This window comes from Elephas maximus, chromosome 20 (assembly GCF_024166365.1).
Source record: "Elephas maximus indicus isolate mEleMax1 chromosome 20, mEleMax1 primary haplotype, whole genome shotgun sequence".
In the NCBI taxonomy this organism is placed as follows: domain Eukaryota; kingdom Metazoa; phylum Chordata; class Mammalia; order Proboscidea; family Elephantidae; genus Elephas; species Elephas maximus.
Genome location: NC_064838.1, coordinates 12884718 through 12906179, shown reverse-complemented (window position 1 = coordinate 12906179; position 21462 = coordinate 12884718). Strand labels below are relative to the sequence as shown.

The 21462-nt window shown below is 43.9% G+C and overlaps 1 protein-coding gene across 1 annotated transcript in view; it reads left to right on the top strand.

Moving 5' to 3' along the window:
• The window catches only part of LRIG1 (leucine rich repeats and immunoglobulin like domains 1), a 121319-nt gene that overhangs the window by 25001 nt on the left and 74856 nt on the right, over positions 1–21462 (top strand). The gene's annotated exons all lie outside the window — the stretch shown is intronic.

The window sequence follows — 21462 nt, the reverse complement described above, 5'->3', positions numbered from 1 at the left end:
ATATAACGGACAATACTTAGCCTGGTACCTTGCTCCCCTGTTTGTGAACCCAAGCTAAGTTAAAAATGTGGCAGAAAAGAGCAGTGCTTACTCCTGCTGGGAAAGCAGACTTCAGACTCTGGGGGAGCTTATCCCAGTGTTAGCCACTAGGACAGTGGGAGAAATTGCCCTCCTGTAACTTAAGGGGATCTGCTGTGCATATACATTTATATAGGATGCCTGGTAGTGCAGTGGTTAAGCGCTCGGCTGCTAACCGAAAGGTCGGCAGTTTGAACCCACCAGCCACTCCACAGGGGAGCCATGTGGCAGTCTGCTTCCTTAAAGATTAACCGCTTGGAAACCCTATGGGGCAGTTCTGTTCTGTCCTGTAGTGTTGCTATAAGTTGGAATTGACTCATAGACAACGGTTTGGTTTTTGGTTTTATGCATTTATGGGTGGGTCTGAGCATTTTCTCAGCATTTCCTCTGCTCCAGGGCAAGCCTGCCTTTGCTGACAGAGCTTTGCAGCTATAAATTACACAGAAGTGCAGCACCGAGGCTGCACAAATGCAGGCAGGGCAATCGCTCTGGACAGGTTTACAATAGGGAGGTGTGAAGTGCTTGCTGGAGACTGGAAGCTGGGGGAGGGAAGACATATTGAACTTGGGCAGCTGTGGGGTGGTGGGCTGATGTTGCTAATTGAAAACTAGGGCCACAGTGGCTTTTAATGGGAAAGGAAAGGAAGCCGAGGCCTTGCCATGGTTTCCTTTAAAGCAAGAAAACCAGAGGAAGAATAACTGGAAAGAGTTGCTTGGTTGAGTTACTTGGGGCTTGGTCCTGAATTTTTGCAGACATGTAGAACCTTGAGCCTGGGTTTTCTGTTTGTCTTCCCCACTCCACCCCTTGGTCCCATTCTAGATGAAATGAAAGTACTGGGGTGTTGGGGTAAGGGAGGGAATCTGGGGTGGTGAGGGCAAGCTTGGGAGAAGGCCCACACGTATATTTTGAAAAAAATACCTATTGCCCTACCTTTGGAGACCCACTGATTTAGGTAGACTTGTTAATGTGCTCATCTGTCTCTCTAGAGAATAATTATGTCATAGCCCTCTGTTCATTCTCCAGGCAGTCAGTAGGCCTTTTTTTTTTTTTTTTTTTAAACTCTTTATAGACTTTGGAGTCTAAGTTATTTAAGGTGTTAGGGCCTGGGAACTTGCATCTTTGAGCAGCTATCTAGGGGCCATTGTTTTGGAGTCTTAAGTGTGAGACCCACTGCCCTAGACAGTGGGCTGTCTTAGGTTTGGCTGCAGGTCCTGTGGCTTTAAGTCCTTGTGTACCCGGCCCTTCTCTACTGTTCTGCTAGTGCCTTACTGAGCTCTGATGGTTATAGGACTTCCTTCACCAGGCCAAACCTTTTCCTGTCTCAGGGCCTTTGCCCTGGTATGCCTCACTTGTACTCATCCTTCAGGTCCCAGGTTAAACATGTCCACAGAGAGGGCTTTCCCAGAACCCCTAGGCTAGGGTGGCCACTGTCTTGCACAGGGATAGCCTTGGAGCATCTCTGTGGCTACCTGTTCAGCAGTTGTCTTCCCTTCTGATTATAAACACCATGTGGTCCTAGAGTTTGGGCCAATTCCTGGCACACAGTAAGTGCTTAGCAAGCATTTGTGTGCTCATTGATTTCCAAATCAAATGTGCGGGACCATTGGCTTTTCTGTTGTGTTGTGTTATCCGAGGCTTTGTTGTCTCATCTGCTCCCCACACCTGTAGAAATAGCCATGAGCTGAACATCCTACAAATTTGCATTTTTGGGTTAGCTGTTACTTTCTATTTCACTAGGGTTAACTAAAACCTGTTGCCCTTAAGTCGATTCCGACTCATAGCGACCCTGTAGGACAGTAGAACTGCCCCTTAGAGTTTCCAAGGAGCACCTGGTGGACCAGGGTTAACTAGCTGCCTTTTAAGGGCCAGGTGCACACACTGAAATTGTTGTTAGCTGTCATTTAGTTGACTTCGACTCATGGCAACCACATGCACAATACAACAAAACACTGCCCAGGCCTGGATCATCCTCAGGATGGCTGGCGTGTCGGAGTCCATCATTGTGTCTCTGTGCCAGTCTACCTCCCTGAAGGTCTCCCTTGTCTTCTTCAGCCCTCTACTTTGCCAAGCATGATCCCCTACTTCAGCAACTCATCTCTCCTGATAATATGTCCAAAGCAAGTGGGTTAATGATGTTCTGTTGTGATCCATAAGGTTTTCATTGGCTAATTTCAGAAGTAGGCCCCCAGGCCTTTTTTCCTAGACTTAGTCTAGAAACTCTGCTGAAGCCTGTCTACCATGGGGGATCCTGCTGGAATTTGAAATACTGGGGATATAACCAACCAGCATCAGAGCAGCACACAAGCCACCACAGTAGGACAAACTGACACCAGTTGTTTATTAAAAAAACAAAAACACAAAACTGACCTATCTTTATTTCAAACTAGAAATTGTCATCCTAGCAATTTGTAAAAGGCACTTTTGAAGGCCGAACATAAAAGGTGTGGAGATGGTAGAGGTGATAGGATCTTCCTTGATGCATAGGAGTTAATGTGTAACTGCTTTAACAAGGCTTATGTGGACATTTATGTGACCTTGCAGCTATTTGGAATTCATAAACCCCTGAGGTATATCATCTGTTCGTAGTAAATCCACGCCTCTGCAGCAAACTCATAGCCCAGGATGTCATTTCCTTTGGTTGAAACAGCCACCCCAAACTGTTTGGTAATCCTCTTCTCCTGCAGCAGGTTGGAGACACTCAAAAAGTGCTGGACGAGACTTCACTAGGTTCCCTCCTGCTGCATGCACATGTTTTTAGGTTTCTGGCTCTTGTGACCTCCCCTTTAAAACAAGGGAAAATGAAGTGAGATCAAGAAAAAGGGGAGGATAGGACTAAGTTCTAAAAGGGAATTGGGTTCTTCTTTTGGCGGGGGGGGGATTGAGGGCTAGAGGCATGTCTTCCTCATGTAGATAATGTCTGAAATCCAGGCACCTTGTCGTTTGGGCGAGTACTCTTCTAACCGTACCTGCTGCTCCCTCGTGCCCCGGCATCTTTGGAGAGTGTCCGTTGGGAGGGGCCAGATCAGAAATGGTAGCGCGTGTTTACAGTAATGTCTTAGCAAACTAGAATAATTTTGTCCTGCTTTTTCACCTTATTAGAGTTATCTAACCATTCTGAGTGACAAAACACGGATGTGTGGGAGTTTGGATAATGTGGAACCCAGAGACCAAGTGACCTGGGTAGTGGTGTGTCTGGCTCCACAAATAACATTTCAAAGTGCTACCTGCCCCTAATGGCAACAGAAGCCATCAGTTAAATAAACCAGCTGTTAAGTAAGAGCAAGAACAGAAATGTTTGCAGAAACAACCTTTAAATTTTCTGATCCTTGATGAATGTGAGTTGGTTTGTGAATTATTAACTTCAGTGTGCGTGAGGAAATATTGGCAGCTGAAGTGTCATGTATATTTTTACATAGGAAAAAATAAAGCTGACCGCACCCTCTGCTGCTACCATTTTGGGCTTAGTGCTTGCTTGCCTTCACCCAGCAGGCGTATTTAAAGCAGAGGCAGGAATGTTGGCTCCGCAGACCACACACTCGTCATATATCAAGGCTCATCACTTGCCGTAGCGATTTTGCTCAGGCAGGAACGGAAGTGATTATAGCCTGTTGGCATATATATGAGTATGAGGACCCAGAATTTCAGTGAGGAGTCTGGTGGGGATACGTGGCTAGTTGGGAAGAGTCATGTATTCGGGGCCAGAAAAGCAGGTTTCCTGAATCATAGGAAGCAGGCTGGAAGAGTCTTTTAATGTCACTTGCGTGGTAGTTTCGCAAGAGGGCTTTGAGGAATTTTTTTAATTTGTCACTGGTGAGAGAGCCATTTTCCTCTAGTGCCTCGATTTCTTGGGCATGGAATCCGAAGTCAGCCTCCCTCCAGGCCCCCCAGTGTCTCCTTGGCAGAAGCAGGCACAGCTGAGTGAGGGTGCTGCAGTTTAGCACCCACTGGGGAAAGGCATTGGAAGAGGGTGTTGGGGGAGAGACGTGGAGGAATCCACCTGCAAATCTGGTCTCTACGATGCTCAGCTATTGCCAGTCTCCATGGCCTCTTAAAGTTGATGTTAATAAAATAGTAATTTCTTCCGACTTTGACCTGGGAAGGGAAGTTGTGTATAGAAATTAGTTTGAGGGATGGGGCCTGAGGGAGGAAGGCTTGCAAAGGGGTGAAGTGGGAGGGGTGCGACTGGGAGAATTGGGGCTGACCAAGCAGGACTACTTCATCGCACATGTCTTCCTCTGAGCGTCACATACTTCTGGGTATTGGTGGCTTTATTAATCTGCAGGGTGAGGGAGTCACACTTGGAAATACCTGGGTGTGGTTCTTGGGGTTCAGTTACTTTACTGTGAGGTCTAAGCTTTGCTCATTTTCTGTGCAGGCAGCGCACATACCACTAGAAGGCAGAAAGCAGGCGCTTTGTCTCCCATCCCCGCCTGTCCTTGTCCTCGGTGCATTGCCATTTGATATTGGCAGTCCTGAAAGACACTGAACGCTTTAGCCTCAAGCTGCTGGGATTGTTGCGGACAGAGACCGTGGGTCCCGCAGCCAGCCTCCCGTATGGAAACGCAAGAGAAGAAATCCGAGCTGTAAATGAATCTCTGTCTTGGGGCTTTGTAGTGGCAAATTATGTGAATGAGTGAATTGAAAGAGTGCTTGGCGAATACCGAGGCCTTGGATAAATATTGACACCAGCAGTGTGACAGGCCTCCCAATTGTCCCATGCCCCTAGGAATAAAAAAGGTCTTTTCGGAGGCACTCCTGACCTTATAAACTACCCTGACGAGTTTGTGCAGGTGCTTTCTGCAGTAGCTCTTCGGGTCTGAGAGTGGCTGGTTTTCTCTTTGTTGTCACACAAGCTTAAACCTAACCAGATCCAGATCTGCTTTGGCTTATTGATCACAGTTGAGTTTGCTGCAAGTGAATGTAGTTGCCAGGAAAGCTTGCAGAGTCATGCTTGTGTGACCATGCGGACCAGATCTAGGATTCCAGTACCTTTTGTTTACTTTCACAGCATTTCAGGACTGAGCGTCAGGGAGCAAGGAGAAAGGGAAGCCAGCCCAGGAGTCCCAGCTGGAGTGTGGACTGATAGCTGAACACGGTGCCATCACTCCAAACCATACTTTTTTTAATCCCCTGTACCTCAGAACATGGGTCAGAACTGGCCTCTAACCATGGAGAGCTTATGATGCTGATTTTAGTGTGAATTATGCAGGAACACATCAAGCCCCCAACCCTACCTGAAGCCCCCAAGGTCGTGTGCTTACTGGAAGTCATGATGGAGTCTCTTGATGTATAGGACAAACTGAGCAAAGACTTTGACAAACTCAAATTTCATCATCTTTAAACAGGAGTGATTGTGGAACCTGGGGGATTGTGTTTTCCTTGGATAACATTGTTAGGCAAAGAAGTCACAGCTGTTCATGGGGTAACTGTCTCAAGGTAGCCAGTCTCATTGATGTGACCGATGGGCTTTGATTTCTGGCCAAAATGTGACAATGCCCAGTGAATTGCATGCCTCTTGTCTCTCTCCCTGGTGCCTAGAAGTACATGTGGTGGTTCTTAGGTTTTTCCTCCTATAACTGGGACTCCAAAGGGAGTCATTTATGATTGACTTTTGGTAGAGATTGTAATTACCTTTGCTGGTGCTTTGGTTTACAGACTCCTATTCCTGTAGGGTTGCTATGAGTTGGAATTCACTTGACGATGGCAAAGGGTTTGGTTTTTGGTTTTTATTTCATAGATACCGTAATTATTAAAACATTGGTCAGCAAGTGGAATTTAGTGCGAGGAGCCACCCTTTAAGACCCATCCTTTGGAAGTGAATGACCTGGAACTGTGAACCATGGAGAGGCAGGGAGGTGTGTGTGTTGGGAAAGGGTGTGAAGGTGAGGGCGCCTGGTCGTGTGATCCACTGAGCCTCCCTCACTGACTGTAGGTGGGCCATGTGAACAGGTGGGCGTCTCTTTTAGAGACCTTGGTAAATGATGATAATAAAAAAAGAAAGAAAAGTGTATGGTGGCTCAGTTGTTTTCACAGCCAGTCCCCATTTGACATGGTAAAAATTTAGTGCGTTCAAGGATGGAGGTCACACGTATTGTCTGATTCTTGGTAATTTCAGTGCAAAGGAATTTTCCTATTTTAAGAGCAGAAAGCAGTCTGTATAAAATAATGCATGCTGAAATACGAGATGGTTGTTTAACCTTGACTCAGTATCTTCAGTGCCATTTCAACAACAGAAATCGTCACTGCCTCAGCACCATTAAAGCCGGGAACCTGATGTGTAGACAGTCTTCTAAGTTGAGAGTGTTTCATGATGTCTTAGTATTGTAGAAAGAAAAACTTGGCCTTTTGGCTTCAGCTAAGCATTTCATGACACACATAAACTTTAAAAAGCCCAATGGAAAAATTGACAGAATGAGATCCCAAGTCGATAAGCTAACTAATAAAGTCAGTGACTTAACTGTGTTAGCCAGAAGGCTGACCTTTTAAAATCGTGTGTTTTCTTTAAAATATCTAGCGAGAGATACTCGCGTGTCTCCTTGCAATACAGCAGATGTATCCTTGAAAAGTGGTGGGTAAATCCAGTTTTTAAAATTTGGCCGACTTAATGCCAGGGATCTGTTCCCTTTATTTTGAGCAATCTTCATTTTTAAGTTTTGAGGTTGGTGGTAAAAGAAAGGACGAATTAACCATAGAAGATAATTTTTGAAGGAACTTAATACACTTAATCCATTTGTAATGCAGAGTATCTTGGTAAATGCAAGTATATCTGAATTTTTATATTAGCTTTATGGATTTTGGATGTTGGGGCTTCGCTGAGACACCAAGCAGTGTCGCAGAGGCATTCACGAGCAGCGGCCGTGATTTCAGTTGAGAACTAAGGGATGCACGCATGCTCACTGGGAGCTGGAGCTCCAGAGCGTCTCCAGAGGAACTGTGGGCTTCAGATCATGAGCAGCTCTAGCCCGGGAACGTAGTTACACCCACTCATGTCGTTTGTCCCTTCCATTTTTTTTTTTGCACGTGGGTGGGGAGGAAAGAGATGCTGATAACACTAAGGGAATACATGTTTGTACAGATGTATTAAAAAAACAAACTTTCTTTTCCTTCTTCCATTTAAGGGGGGAAAATAAGCATCTTACTGCTCTTTCGTAAGCCAGACGTGATTTGCGTGAAAGTGTTCTACTAAATACTTTCTCAGGCAGGTCTGATCGTTACTTGGGAGGCGCCATGAAGTTTTGTTTTTTGGAGTAACACGAGGTTTTGGTACTAGTATTTTCTTTTTATTTTACTTATTTTTTTTTATATAATTTGTATTTTGCTGTTGAGAATATGCCCAGTAGAACATGCGCCAGCTCAACAATTTCTCCCTGTACAGTTCAGTGACAGTGGTTGCATTCCCTGAGTAGTGCGACCATCCTCACCTCCTTTCTGAGTTGTTCCTCCCTCATTAGCATACACTCACTGCCCACTGCGATCCCTGTATGATCTTTCAGGTTGCTGTTTATCCTAGTATTTTCGTTGATTGGATTTTGTTAGCGAGTGAATTATTAGAAATGAGGGTTAAAAAGCCACAGAATGTCTTGATCCTTTCCTGGTCCTAGGAAACTCTTAGACAAGAGTGTTTATGACGACATGGAATGACTCAGATGGAGGGAAGGAGTTTTTTGTTTGTTTGTTCTTCATATTTTAATCCGTGTCTTTTGCGCTCAGAGGAAGTAATATGTTATTGGAGGTTTCATTTCTGAAGAATTGAGCCACTGGTATAGAATTTGCTTATCCCTTGATTCCAGTAAAATCCTTGGTCGTACCTTCTGCCAGAAAGACAGGCTTGGCATTTAGCCACTCTTTTCTGACCAGCAGTGCTTTTTATTGAACTGTGTTAAAATAGCTGTTTTCCTCGTGGATAGTAATGTTCCTCTCAGAGACCTTAGGCAGGGGCAGGTAGTGTGTGACATCACTCAATGTTAAGTGGAGAATAATTTCAGTGTGTTGGAAAAGGAAATTGACCACTGCATCACTGGGCATAGGAGTCCCTGAATGGTGCTTGACTGCTGACTAAAGGCTCGAGGTCCAAATTCACCCAGAGGCTCCTCAGAAGAAACGCCTGGCAGCCTGCTTCTGAAAAATCAGCCACTGAAAACCCTATGGAACGCATTCTACTCTGGCTCACATGGGGTCACCATGAGTTGGAAATAATTCCATGGCAGCAACTGGTAACTGGTTTTGTTTATGAATGGCGGTTGTGCCAAATTTTACATAATTAAATTTTGTTGCGTGACATTCTATCAAAGAAGTGTCCATAAGATATTGCTAGATTGCATTTTTCGTGTGTATACCCAATGCGTATACCCAGAGTAACGAATTTGAAAATGGTATTTTGCAGTGGTGGTTCACAGGAAACCTGTCTCCTCAGAGTGGACCTCTGTAAGGCAGAGGGGTGAGGGACAGGTGTCAGGAAGGGAGAACAGTTCAGACCACAGGAGCATTGGTGAGCAAATCTGGGACTCCCGATGTATCCACTAGATTGTTTTGCCCTTTTTTTAGCCTCACCCACCCCTTACTTCCTGTCCCTTTTGCCCAAATTGTTGTAACTACTACAGAAGCAAACATCTTCATTTCCTGCGTCAGTAGAGCGTGGTTCTCAGTTAGGAGCCCTCCTCCAGCCTTTAATTGGGAGAAGCTCCATTCTTCCAGAGATGAGCACACGCTCCAGCCCCTCTCACAGTCATGGTTGAGTGCTCTGCTCTCAGAGCGGCTGTGTCTAGGGCCGTGAGGGCCATGTTGGAGATGAGATTGATGGCGGGTGGGAGCACTTTGCTCTGAGGCACAAACCCTTCTGTTCAGCAGAATGGCCGGGCTTTCCAGAGGTAAAGACTGAACTCTGTTACTGACTGGTGCCCAGCAAGGGTGTAGGGGTTCCTGTTGTGGAGGTGGTGAGTTTGGGAAGTCCTGTAAAGCTTAAGGAGTCTCTGAAAGGGTGACTTTGCGAATCCTCTTTTCAGGTGATGAACGGGCAATTGTGAGGGACCCTACCTCTGGCCCCTCTCCTCCCCCGCCGCATTTCCAGGCACTTCTCCAGTAGCAAAACCACACACAACTGGTAGGCACATCTTCCCTACGGGGGAGGTCATGGTGATGTGCCCTGTGGCAGCCTGGCAGTAGGACCAGGCCCGCGGCAGGCAGCTCTCGCTCTTCACGTTCTCTTGGTCAGATGTCCCCACACTGGAGTGGGTGTGGCCAGAGTGCCTCTTCTAAATTAAATGTTTTATTAGTCCTTAGGGGTTAATGATGCACATACTATATTTAATGAGAGACTACTCATGGGAAATCTGTGTGCTTCACCCCATAGCCCTTCTCAGTCAGGTATGAGACAACAACGACAGACAACAAACACATCACACCTCATTACTTTGTATCTCTTTGCCTGAACAAAGGTTTTGATAGGAAAACCAGATCCCAGGAGCCTCTGCTTTAAGGAACCACATAGAAGGCAAATGCTGATTGCCTTCAGCGATGATGAGAAAATGTTTTAGACCCCTTGCTCTTTTGGGCCGAAACTTTAAGTGAATGAACAAGGAGATACTCTGTTCCCATGGTAATCAACTTTAGTGGCCCTGTAGATGAACATTTATGAGGGGCCTGGCACTAGGTTTTAAGGCTTATATAACCCTTGACTTCCTGTCTGGTAGGCTGTGGGTCTGACAACGTGGGACTTGCCTTCTCCACTTTACCCTGACACTGTTTGTGTCTTGCACGTTTCCTTTCCGTGAGGTTCTGACTTTTGGCTGGCTGCTTGGCTGGCTGTTCTATGCCCTCCATGCTGCATTTTACTTCTCTGGCCTTCTTTTGGAAACCCTGGTGGTGTAGTGGTTAAGTGCTATGGCTGCTAACCAAAGGGTTGGCAGTTCGAATCCACCAGCCGCTCCTCGGAAACTCTATGGGGCAGTTCTGCTCTGTCCTATAGGGTTGCTATGAGTTGACGAATCGACTCGACGGCACTGGGTTTGGTTTTTTGGTTTTGGCCTTCTCTCCTAATACCCTTCTTCAAAAACTCTGCTCTTTCCTTTTTCTCCGACTCTTCTTTAGCTGAGGTCTTGCATTTTCTGATAAACCTTTCTCATCACAATTGATCTTCTTTGCTCTGAAGGCCATCTGAACTCTGTCTGTAGTAGAGATGGCAGGCTCAAATGCTTACAGGACCAGGGAGATCCTGCACATGAGTAAAGAGGGCCTGGGTGAGAGGGTAGGGGCGGTGAGGTCTGTACAAACTGGAGTGCTTGCTGCTGTCAGGAATGCCGGCCCAATGATTATTTTTCAAGGGAAGCTGAAATCTTTTTATTTTTTTACATTTCTCGTGAAAATGTTAATTTTCTGCAAACACTGTTCTGTCCAAAACAAACACACAAACAAATTTCCTTGCAGCCCAGCTTTGACCCAAGAACCACCAATTTGCAACTCCTGGTCTACCATTTGGAGCCCTGGTGATGTAGTGGGTAAGAACTTGGCTACTAACCAAGAGGTGGGCAGTTTGAACCCACCAGCCACTCCTTGGAAACGCTTCCAGGCAGTTCTACTCTGTCCTGTAGGGTCGCTATGAGTTGGAATCGACTCGGTGGCACTGAGTTTTTTTTGGGTCTGCCATTAACAGCATGGTCACTACCTTACAACCTTCTTCTGTAATTATATGGTTAAGAGTCTTACCTTACCCTCCCGGTAGGTTGTAAACTTCCTTAAGGTTGTGGACTAGGTCCTATCCTAATTTGCATCCCTCATAGAACTTATCACAGCACACTGTACATTGTAGACAGACGCTCAATAAATAATTGACCGATTTAGCGTTTGGTTAGTGCTAAGCCCAGAGCCAATAAGGAAAGAGACCCAAATCTGTTCTCAGCTGCCAGGGTGAGACGTGTGAAATACCAAAGTAGGGATCCCTGAGGTGGGCCTGACTGACCTCACTCAGCTGACGACTTGAGCATTAGAATTCAGGGCCCCACACTAATTTCTTTCCCTTTTTTATTAAGTTTTTTTTTTTTTTTTTAATTGTAGTAAAAAGATTCAACAACATTTACCAATTCAGCATTTTTTTTACGTGTACAATACGGTGACATTGATGATGGTCCTCATGTGGTACAGCTACCCCTGTTCGTTTCCAAATCATTCTTCTGCCGTTAATAGAAACTTAGCACCTCCAATCAAAGACTCCCCTTTCCCCTCCTCCCGCTCTTGGTAACCATGAATAAACAGTGGCTTCTATACATTTTCCTATTTCATATAAGTGAGATCAGATCATATTTATCCTTTTGTATCTTTTTTTTTTTTTTTTAGTTTGCTTTAGGTGAAAGTTTACAGAGCAAATTAGTTTCCCATTTGATAGTTCGGACATAAAAGTGTTCCAGGACATTGGTTGCATTACCCAGAATGTGTCAGCACTCTCCCTGTTTCTGTCTTGGGTTCCCTCTTTCCTTTCCTCAGGATTTTCTACCCTTCCTGCCTTCTCATCTTGGCTTTTGGGCAAATATGTCTTTTCGATCTCGTATAATTGATTGTTCTAAGGAACATGTTCCCCTTGGGTGTTATTGTTTATGGACCTGTTTGTTGTTTGGCTGAAAAGGTGGTCTCCAGGAATGGGTTCATTCCAGGTCAGAAGGGTGTCTTAGGGCCATAGTCCCAGGGGTTCCTCCAGTCTCTGTTAGACCAGTAAGTCTGGTCTTTTTTTTTTTTTTTTTTTTAATTAACTTTTATTAAGCTTCAAGTGAACATTTACAATTCCAATCAGTCTGTCACATGTAAGTTTACATACATCTTACTCCCTTCTCCCACTTGCTCTCCCCCTATTGAGTCAGCCCTTTCAGTTAAGTCTGGTCTTTTTTGTGAATTTGATTTTTTGTCCTATAGTTTTCTCCTGCTCTGTTGGGGACCTCCTGTTGTGATCCCAGTCAGAACGGTCAGTAATGGTAGTTGGGGACCATGTAATTCTTCTGGTCTCAGGGCCATGTAGGCTGTGGTTCATGTGATCCATTAGTCCTTTGGACTAATTGCTCCCTTGAGTCTTTGGTTTTCTTAACCCTCCTTTGCTCCCGAAGGTAGGAGAACAATAGTTGTATGTTAGATGGCCGCTCACAAGCTTTTAAGACCCCAGATGCTACTCACCAGTAGGATGCATAACGTGGTCTTTATGAACTATGTTGTGCCAATTGACATAGATGTCCTCCATGTCTGTGGTCCTTCACTTTTGAGCCTAGGAACTTCGTCTCGTGAGGTGTTTGGTTATGTCTGAGAAGTTTCCATGACTGTGCCCCTTGTATGCTTTATTGTCTATCCTTTTCAAGACTCTATTTTCAGCTTTGAATTTTTTTTTTTTGATACCATGTGTTTTCATTAGTGGAAGCATGCTGAATCATAGAATGTGTTTAACTTTTTGGTTGGTAATATGGATTTTGAGAAATATTATTTGGGAATACATGGGTCCCACAAACATCAGGGAGGTTCTCGGGAGCTAGGACTGTTGGGTGCCCGTCTGTCTCACTGGTCATAGGTAGCAGTGGCAGGATTTATTGCAACACACACACACACACAAACACAACACCCACCAGGGCTCCCTAATTATCACAAGAAAACCATAAGTAAGCTTACAAAAGCCAAAAGAGATGAAATTTTTGTCCCAGTCACACTTACTGGATGCACTACCTCACATTTAAGGCTCCTTTGCTTTAGTGAAAACCCTGGCGGCGTAGTGGTTAAGTGCTGCTGCTGCTAACCAAAAGGTCGGCAGTTCAAATCTGCCAGGCACTCCTTGGAAGCTCTACGGCACAATTCTACTCTATCCTGTAGGGTCGCTATGGGTCGGAATTGACTCAATGGCAGTGGGTTTGGTTTGGGGGGATTTGCTTTAGCGAACATTTCTTTCACCTTACAGTGTTACACAAGTTCCCACTGGAGGGCAGCAAATACTTTTATAGAGACCCAAGAAACCTGAGAGCCAGAAAAAGTGGGTAGGATGGTATATGTCCCACGGGTCATGAAAGGGCTGTGTTAATATACATGCAGCACCTATAATTATATATATAGAACCTATACACAACCAAACCTACATCTGCAGGTGGGTGTGCTCCCTTACACCCTCCCATACCTCTTTAGCATACCTATCTACCTGTGTATCCATTTGCAAATTATTGTTTAATACTCTTGTTGCAGGATTGTCTGTTATAGTAATTACTGTGCAAGATGCCCTTTATTCTTACATTCTTCTCAGTGTCTTCTGCCCTTATCGTGTTGTACTGACTTCACAATATCCTGTGTTGCCCTTCTTCACCAATATTAAAATTACTATCTAGTTATTAATTTTCCCTCCCTCCCTTCCTCTTGTGCCCTTGGTAACCATCAAAGAATTTTTTTTCTGTGTGTAAACTATTTTTTGTTATTTTCTAATAGTCTCATTTGTCTTTTCTGTAGGTGAATTTTTGCAGCATCATGTAGGTGTTAGAGATCAGGCACGGATTGGAAATGTCATAGCTAAAAACTTTTCCCAATCTGTAGGTAATCTTTTTACTCTTTTGGTGAAATCCTTGGATGAGCATAGGTGTTTGATTTTTAGGAGCTCCCAGTTATCTAGTTTCTCTTCTGCATTGTTAGTAATTATATCATTCTCATGTAAGCCGTAGTGTGTATTATCAGGCTGTGCAGTTGTGGTTTTTGGGTAATGAGGGGAACGCATTGCAATAGAAAAAAGAAATCTGATATTCTGGGATTTTTAAAAAAATCTGTTACTCTCATAAAACCCTACAGCAAAGGTCTAGGGAACATAATGTGATGATTTCATTGGAACTTGGTGTGTACTAAATGTAATTCCTCAGAAGGTAAAAATACAGCAGAAACTGTCTTGAAAGTGTAAGGGATTAACTAACCATGACAAGTTGTACGTTCTTCCTCACTCATATCTCTTGAAATCATAAAAGGACTGATCAGCTTTTTTTTTTTTTTTAAGCAGATGATTCTGTTTTTTAAAAATTATTTTTATTTTATTTTTTGTGATTTTCCCTTTAATGGGTGGCAAACAGCAAATTGTGAGATTGAGAAAGAGATGGACAACCGAAGCCCAGTTTCCCTAGATAAGGCTAATTCTGGGTGCCCCAGTGGTGCTCAGTGGTTGGGTCATTGGATTGCCTCACATTTTCTTTCTGGTTATCTCATTCAGTTTAGCAAATATCTGAAAGCTTAAAATACGCAAAATACAGTGCTCTTCAAGAGTCCAGACAGGGTTGAGTGATGGGAAATAGGCCAACCTGGAATATGAAAACCTCACATTCCCCAGCCAATGCCTGTTACAGATTCAGGGCCAGTTCCTTCCACTTTGAGTTATTCTTCATATTGATGATTAAAAATAGAACCATGCGTTCTTGACACTTTCACAGAGGGGTTTTGCTCCTATAGTCAATGGTCTATAAGCAATGCTTGCTTTGGGGGATCGAGTGCTAATTATGTTTCTAAGGATATTGGGTTATTTCCTCATCACAATGAACTCGGAAGTAAATGGAACTTTTTATCCTGCAATTTCCAAGGAGTCAATAAATTATTGTTTGCCAGCTTTTGAATAGCATTTCCAAGTTTGTAATACGTGGTTCTGGAGTTAATCCAGGAAGATGCTGGTCATATTATATGAATACTGATTAGATCTATAGCATTATACTCAGAGGGCTTTTTTTTTTTTTTTTTAAAGATTGTCTTCCTTGGGAATTGAGTTTTCAGAGGCCCTTCCTCTGTTGGGATGGTTAAGAACTTTGTTTGCTTAAAGAATTTGGGCTAATATCAATGCCCATTCCCCACCACAGTTTTAAATCAAGGTCTTGCATTATTGGGAAACTCAGATTTATTTAAAAAGTCCAAGTTTCTTTTGTAGATTCCATTTCACTTGATTTGACCCAGTGCTGCCCAGTAGAGATTTCTGCTGTGGTGGAAATGACCTCTCTGTGCTGTTCACTATGGCAGCCACGAGCCACATGTGGCTATTGAGTCATTGAAATGTCCTCTCTGTGCTGTTCACTATGGCAGCCACGAGCCGCACGTGGCTACTGAGTCATTGAAATGTCCTCTCTGTGCTGTTCACTATGGCAGCCACGAGCTGCACGTGGCTACTGAGTCATTGAAATGTGGCTTGTGCAGCAGAGGGACCGGTTCAGTGATGATAACATTTTTGAGTTGTGCAGCCATTCTCATCCCTGCTTTCTGCGTTGTTTCTCCCATTAATGTAGACTCACTACCCCTCAAGTTTCCTGTCTGATCTTGCTGTTGTCAGTTTGATCCCATATCCAAAAACAAACAAACAAAAAAACCAAACCTGTCGCCATCGAGTCCAATTTGTAGTGACCCTATAGGATGAAGTAGAACTGTCCCAAAGAGTTTCCAAGGAGCATCTGGTAGGTTTGAATTGCCAACCGTTTGGTTAGCAACCATAGCACTTAACCACTATGGCAGCAGGGTTTCCTTGATCCCATATAAACCAAACTAAACCCACTGCCGTCGAGTCGATTCCAACTCATAGCGACCCTATAGGACAGAGTAGAACTGCCCTGTGGAGTTTCCAAGGAGCGCCTGGCAGATTCGAACTGCCGACCTTTTGGTTAGCAGCTGTAGCACTTAACACTATGCCACCAAGGATTCCGGGTTTCCAAATAGATAGATCTTAAAAGAGCACAGTGCTCAAGGCAGGCATTCTTTACTTGTTAAGCTAATGAGGAACTGAATTTTTTTTTTTTTAATAGTTGTGCTTTGGATGAACAAACTAGCTTCTCATTAAACAGTTAGTACACATATTGTTTTATGGCATTGGTTAACAACCCGACGACATGTCAGCACTGTTCCTTCTCGATCTTGGGTTCCCTATTACCAGCTTCCCTGTCCCCTCCTGCCTTCTAGTTCTTGACCCTGGGCTGATGAGCCCCTTTTAGTCTCATTTTGTTCTGTGGGCCTGGCTAATCTTTGGCTGAAGGGTGAAGCTCAGGAATGACTTCATTACTAAGCTAAAAGGGCGCCTGGTAGCCATACTCTCAGGGTTTCTCCAGTCTCTGTCAGGCCAGTAAGTCTGGTCTTTTTTTTGTGAGTTAGAATTTTGTTCTATGTTTTCCTCCAGCTCTGTCCAGGACCCTCTACCATGATCCCTGTCAGAGCAGTCGGTGGTAGCTGGGCACCATCTAGTTGTACTGGGCTCAGTTTCGTGGGGCCATGGTAGATGTGGTCCGTTAGTCTTTTGGACTAATCTTCCCCTTGTATCTTTAGTTTTCATCATTCTCCCTTGCTTCCGAAGGGGTGAGACCAGTGGAATGTCTTAGATGGCCACTGACAGGCTTTTAAGGCCCCAGACGCCACTCACCAAAGTAGAATGTAGAACATTTTCTTTATAAATTGTGTTATGCCAGTTGAGCTAGATGTTCCCTGAGACCATGGTCCCCACAGCTGAGGGACTGGATTCTTAGTTTTATTTAATTTTAATTTAAATGTAAGTAGCCACATGGCCAGTAGCAAGCTACCGTATTGGGCAGCACAGCTTTAGACAGTGGTGAGGATTTCTCAACTATCTTAAAGACTTAGCTCTTCTAAACCCATAGGGTCAGGGTAGGGGGTCTCGTCAGGAAGAATGCTCCGCGAGCAGACTCTTGTGCTGTTACGCAGTTTGCTTTTCAAACATGCCGGAATAAAACTTGAGCTGTTCTCTACAGAGGTGCCTGTTGTGTGTTCTGCAAACCGTGGGCCGCACAGTTATCTTTCAGCAGATTAGCTGAAAGCCTGTCTATGGCAGGGCTCAATTGTTCCCTGATCTGCGCACCCTTTGTGCAAGAACAGGAAAAATTTGTGTTATGACAATGGCTGACAAAATGTTTAATGAAAGCCGCAGTTGGCAGTAACTAAATTCCCTGAGGTTTCTTTCCTCCCCTCTTTGCTACTGAGAGATGCAGAAATGCTTTTGACAGCATCTGCCCTGCTGACAGATAAATTGTTTTGACAGGAGAATCTGAAACCTTCAACTGAAGAGAAATTCAGATGTTGGGCCTGGTGAGGGGCGGTCATGTTTGTAGAAATAAGTGAGATGCTTTCGACTTGTGTGTGTGTGTCAGCTGCCCCCTGACAGAAAGGCCTCATGAAGCCTTTTTCACTGATTAACCCATTGCTGGTCCTTGGGATCTGAGAGGAGAATTTACACTTCTGCAGAGCTCTTGGAAAGAACTTAGTCGTTGAGATATCAGTATTGTCAGTAAGCATAGCCGTCAAAGGGTGAAAACCTTTGTTAAATGATGCTGGGAGTTTGTTTTCCTGAAATGGGCAGGTAAGAAAGTGTCTTTTAGGATTTTATTTTGGGTTTTATTAATAATATAGAGTAAATGTAGATATTCACTATGTGTTATATAAATACGGTAAATATATAGAGAATATAGTAAATAATTTTCCCCATTTCCTGATAAACGTCATTGAGGTTCAGCAGCCTGTCTCAGGTCATGGGACCTTCTCATATTTAAAAGTAAGGGCAGTTCTGTAACCAGAAGTAGAAATTGTTCTAAGGGACCTGAACTTCAGCCCCTGTCTTTTCTTTGTATTGCTAGTAGGTACTCTGAGGGGGAAATTATACTTTATTGACAGTCTGCTGACCTTCATTTGTTTATACATTGCTTTTCTGATTCATTAGAAGTAGAAAAGTCAATGTGTTCAGCCTGACTAAGTGGAAACTTAAGTTTCCGTTCAAAAGTATCTTTATTTTCTGTGGTATTTGTTGAACTCCCAGTATTGTTCTGATACTGCTACGGAAGACCCTTTCTCAAGTCCCAGTTGCTGTCCAGTTGACTCCAACTCGTGGAGTAGAACTGTGCTCAGTAAGGTTTTCCGTGGCCGATGAACCTTGGGTGGACTTGAACTTATAGCCTTTCAGTTAGCAGAAAAGCACATTAATCATTTGCGCCACCAGGGACTTTTTCTCAAGTAGACTTATCTAAAAAGAAGAATTTGTACAACACTTTTTGAAATTTAAATACATTTTGCTTGACCTTTAAAGGAAAGACTGACCAAATGGTGTGGTGATTTAAAATGATTTCATTCTACTACCAAGTTGCTGAGGAATATGGATGCTGGTGGAATGGGAAATGAGGGAGGTGATTTTGTTCCAGATAGTGAAAAATGGAGCCGCCAGTTAATTGCCTGAAACCCAGATTCCACTGATGCCCAGCTCCAGCGCTGGGCACACGTATGAGCCAGAAACAAGCCCTTCACTTTGAACCTTAATTGCCTCAGGAGTAGGTGGCTGAGATCAGAGACTGAAAGCTGCCAGTCCTCAGGCCAAATGTGGCCTGCAGATATGTTTTGTTCAGCCCATTCAGGGTTACTTTTTTTTTTTTTTTTTTTAAAGAATTGAAAATATTTCACATAAGAATCCAGATGGTGAGCTTCACTTGAAAAAGGAGAAGAGTGGTCTACACTGGCCCTTGTTTCTGGAGGCGAGGAACACGTGCCCCTTTGGGCAGGTGGGCGGGTGGACGGGCACCATTGTGGTGCCCACGTTCCACACCTGGTATGGTCACAATCCATATGACTTGCTTGCTCCTATGGGCTCTTGCTTTCTGGTTTCTGAGAGTCTTTCTCTAATGTTTCCTCCAACTCAAAAATCCTGCTGCCTGTGATAATATAGAAGTTACAATCATTGTAAACTCAGTGTGTTTAGACACAGGAAGTGATATTTCTCCCCCCCCCCCTTTTTAATGTATGATAATGTGCTAAAACAGAGGAAGAAAATTTCAGTCCAACTAGCAACCTGTGGATTTTCTTTACCAGGCCTAGCTTGTTGATTTCTAGACACATTAATAAATACCCCAAGCACAGACAAGCTCACACTTGACTTCAGTCTGTGGCTTAAAAAATTACCACCTTCACTCTTTATAGTAATATAATCTCTGGACAAATTGCTTTTAATCCAGGCTGTGCCACAAATGCAGAGGTATCATTTGTTTCCAGTGCAACTTGATTTTCATTTAGGTGGATGAATGTCCCTGAGTTCACAGTGAAATGGCTATCAGCCCTCGGCTAGTATTGATTTAAATGTCTCTGGAGTAAGTTTAATAGATGGTTGCCACTTACGTGACAATGGTGCCCTTTTAGAGACAGACTTTAAACTCCTGATTAGTAGTACTGTTAATTGGCAGTTATGTGCAATGGAATTAATAGCTGAGATGAAAAATGTTAACCTCTTCGGCAAACACAGGGCTGGGTCTGCTTTGGTGGCAAGGAGCAGGATGCTGTGCAAAATAAGAAATTGAGGCCCATTTGGATCAAATTCTTGTGGATTCTGTTCTTGAGACTCAAGTCAGCTGGTCTGGGTTGAAACTCAGCTGTGCAGACATTGCCCCGTTTGCTTCTAGTCTGCCTCTAAGGGTATAGTCGAGTGAGAAAGGAGAGAGACAAATGCGTTGTCTTGAGAATGCTGTTCACGTGTAGACAGATGGTGTCACCTTAGAAGGCTGCTCACACCTGCGAGTACCAGTGAGAATGCTGTTCACGTGCAGACAGATGCTGTCACCTTAGACGGCTGCTCACACCTGTGAGTACCAGTGAGAATTTCCAGTGACTGGCTCCTCTCTTCTGTGTGATCATGGTTCCAAATATTTAATTCATGGATGGTAGGAATACAGTGTTCATAAATACGCTTGCGATTCAGGACCTTCTCATGTTCACTTTCTAAACAATCGTGTGAATTTTGACTGTACATATAAGCAATTTTTAGTCTCAGGTCTTGTTTAAACTGGGGTTTCCCAACCTCTAAATGCCACTGTTGACATTTAATCCAGTGCCCTCGAGTCGATTCCGACTCATAGTGACCCTATAGGACGGGGTAGAACTGCCCCATAGAGTTTCCAAGGAGCGCCTGGCAGAGACATTTAGGGCTGGATAATTCTTTGTGGCGGAGGCTATCCTGTGCATTGTAGGATGTTTTGTAGCATCCTTGGCTTCTACCCACTGGATGCCATTAACGCACCCTCCCTCTGTCCCTGCCACAGTTGTGACAACCAAAAAATGTCTCTAGACATTACCAAATGTCCCCTGGGGAGCAAAATCATCCCTGGCTGAGCACCGCTGGTTTAGACACTTTGCTACTGCTTGATGTTATCTGAGGCTTCGTTGTTGGGTTCCGACTCATAACGACCACCATGTACAACAGGAACACTGCCCGGTCCTGCGCCATCCTCACAATTGTTGCTGTGTTTGAGCCCGTTGTTGGAGCCACTGTGTCAGTCCATCTCATTGAGGGTCCTTTTTTTTTTTCCACTGACCCTCTACTTTACTAAGCATGATGTCCTCCTTCCGTCTCCAGGGACTGGTCCCTCCTGATAACATGTCTAAAATAAGCGAAATGAAGTCTCCCCATCCTCGCTTCTAAGGAGCATTCTGGCTGTGCTGGTTCCAAGCAGATGTGTTTGTTGTTCTGGCAGTCCATGGTGTATATATATATATATTCAGTATTCTTCACCAAGACCGTAATTCAAACGCATCAGTTTTTCTTTGACCTTTCTTATTCATGGTCTAGCTTTGACATGAATATGAAGCAATTTAAAATTATCATGTCTTGGGTCACGTGCACCTCAGTCCTCAAATTGACATTTTTGCTTTTTAATACTTTAAAGAGGTATTTTGCAGCAGATTTGCCCAATGTAATACCTCATTTTATTTTGTGACTGCTTTTCATGGGCGTTGATTTTTGGCAAGCAAGGTTATGTCGTCTGCATATTGAAGGTTGTTAATAAGTCTTCCTCTAATTCTGATGCCATGTTCTTCTTCATATAGTCAAACTTCTGGGATTATTTGATCCCATAGAGACTGAGTAAATATGGGGAAAGGATATAACCCTGACACACACCTTTTTTGACTTGAAACCACACAGTATCCCTTTGTTTTGTCTAACCACTGCATCTGGGTCTGTGTATGCCTTTCTCATGTGCGTAATTAAGTGTTCTGGAATTCCCATTCTTCACAGTGTTATCCATACTTTATTAGGATCCACACAGTTGAATGCCTTTGCATAGTCAATACAACACAGGTAAACACCTTTCTGGTATTCTCTGCTTTCAGCCAAGATCCATGTGACATGAGCAGTGATATTCTCATTCCATGTCCTCTTCTGAATCCGGCCTGAATTTGATGCTTTAGTAAAACATTAAGAAGATGCCATTAAGGATAGCCTTGGACTTGATACGGTGCAGAGAGTTCAGACTAGGACATACTAATGTAGGTAGAGCACTGGCTTGTCTTAGAATTTCTTTACAAGTTCAAAGTGTTGAAATGGTATGGATTGAAGTCCATTTTGGTTTAGCCAACTTAAGGTGACGTGAGATTTTCACAGTATTGCTTTGA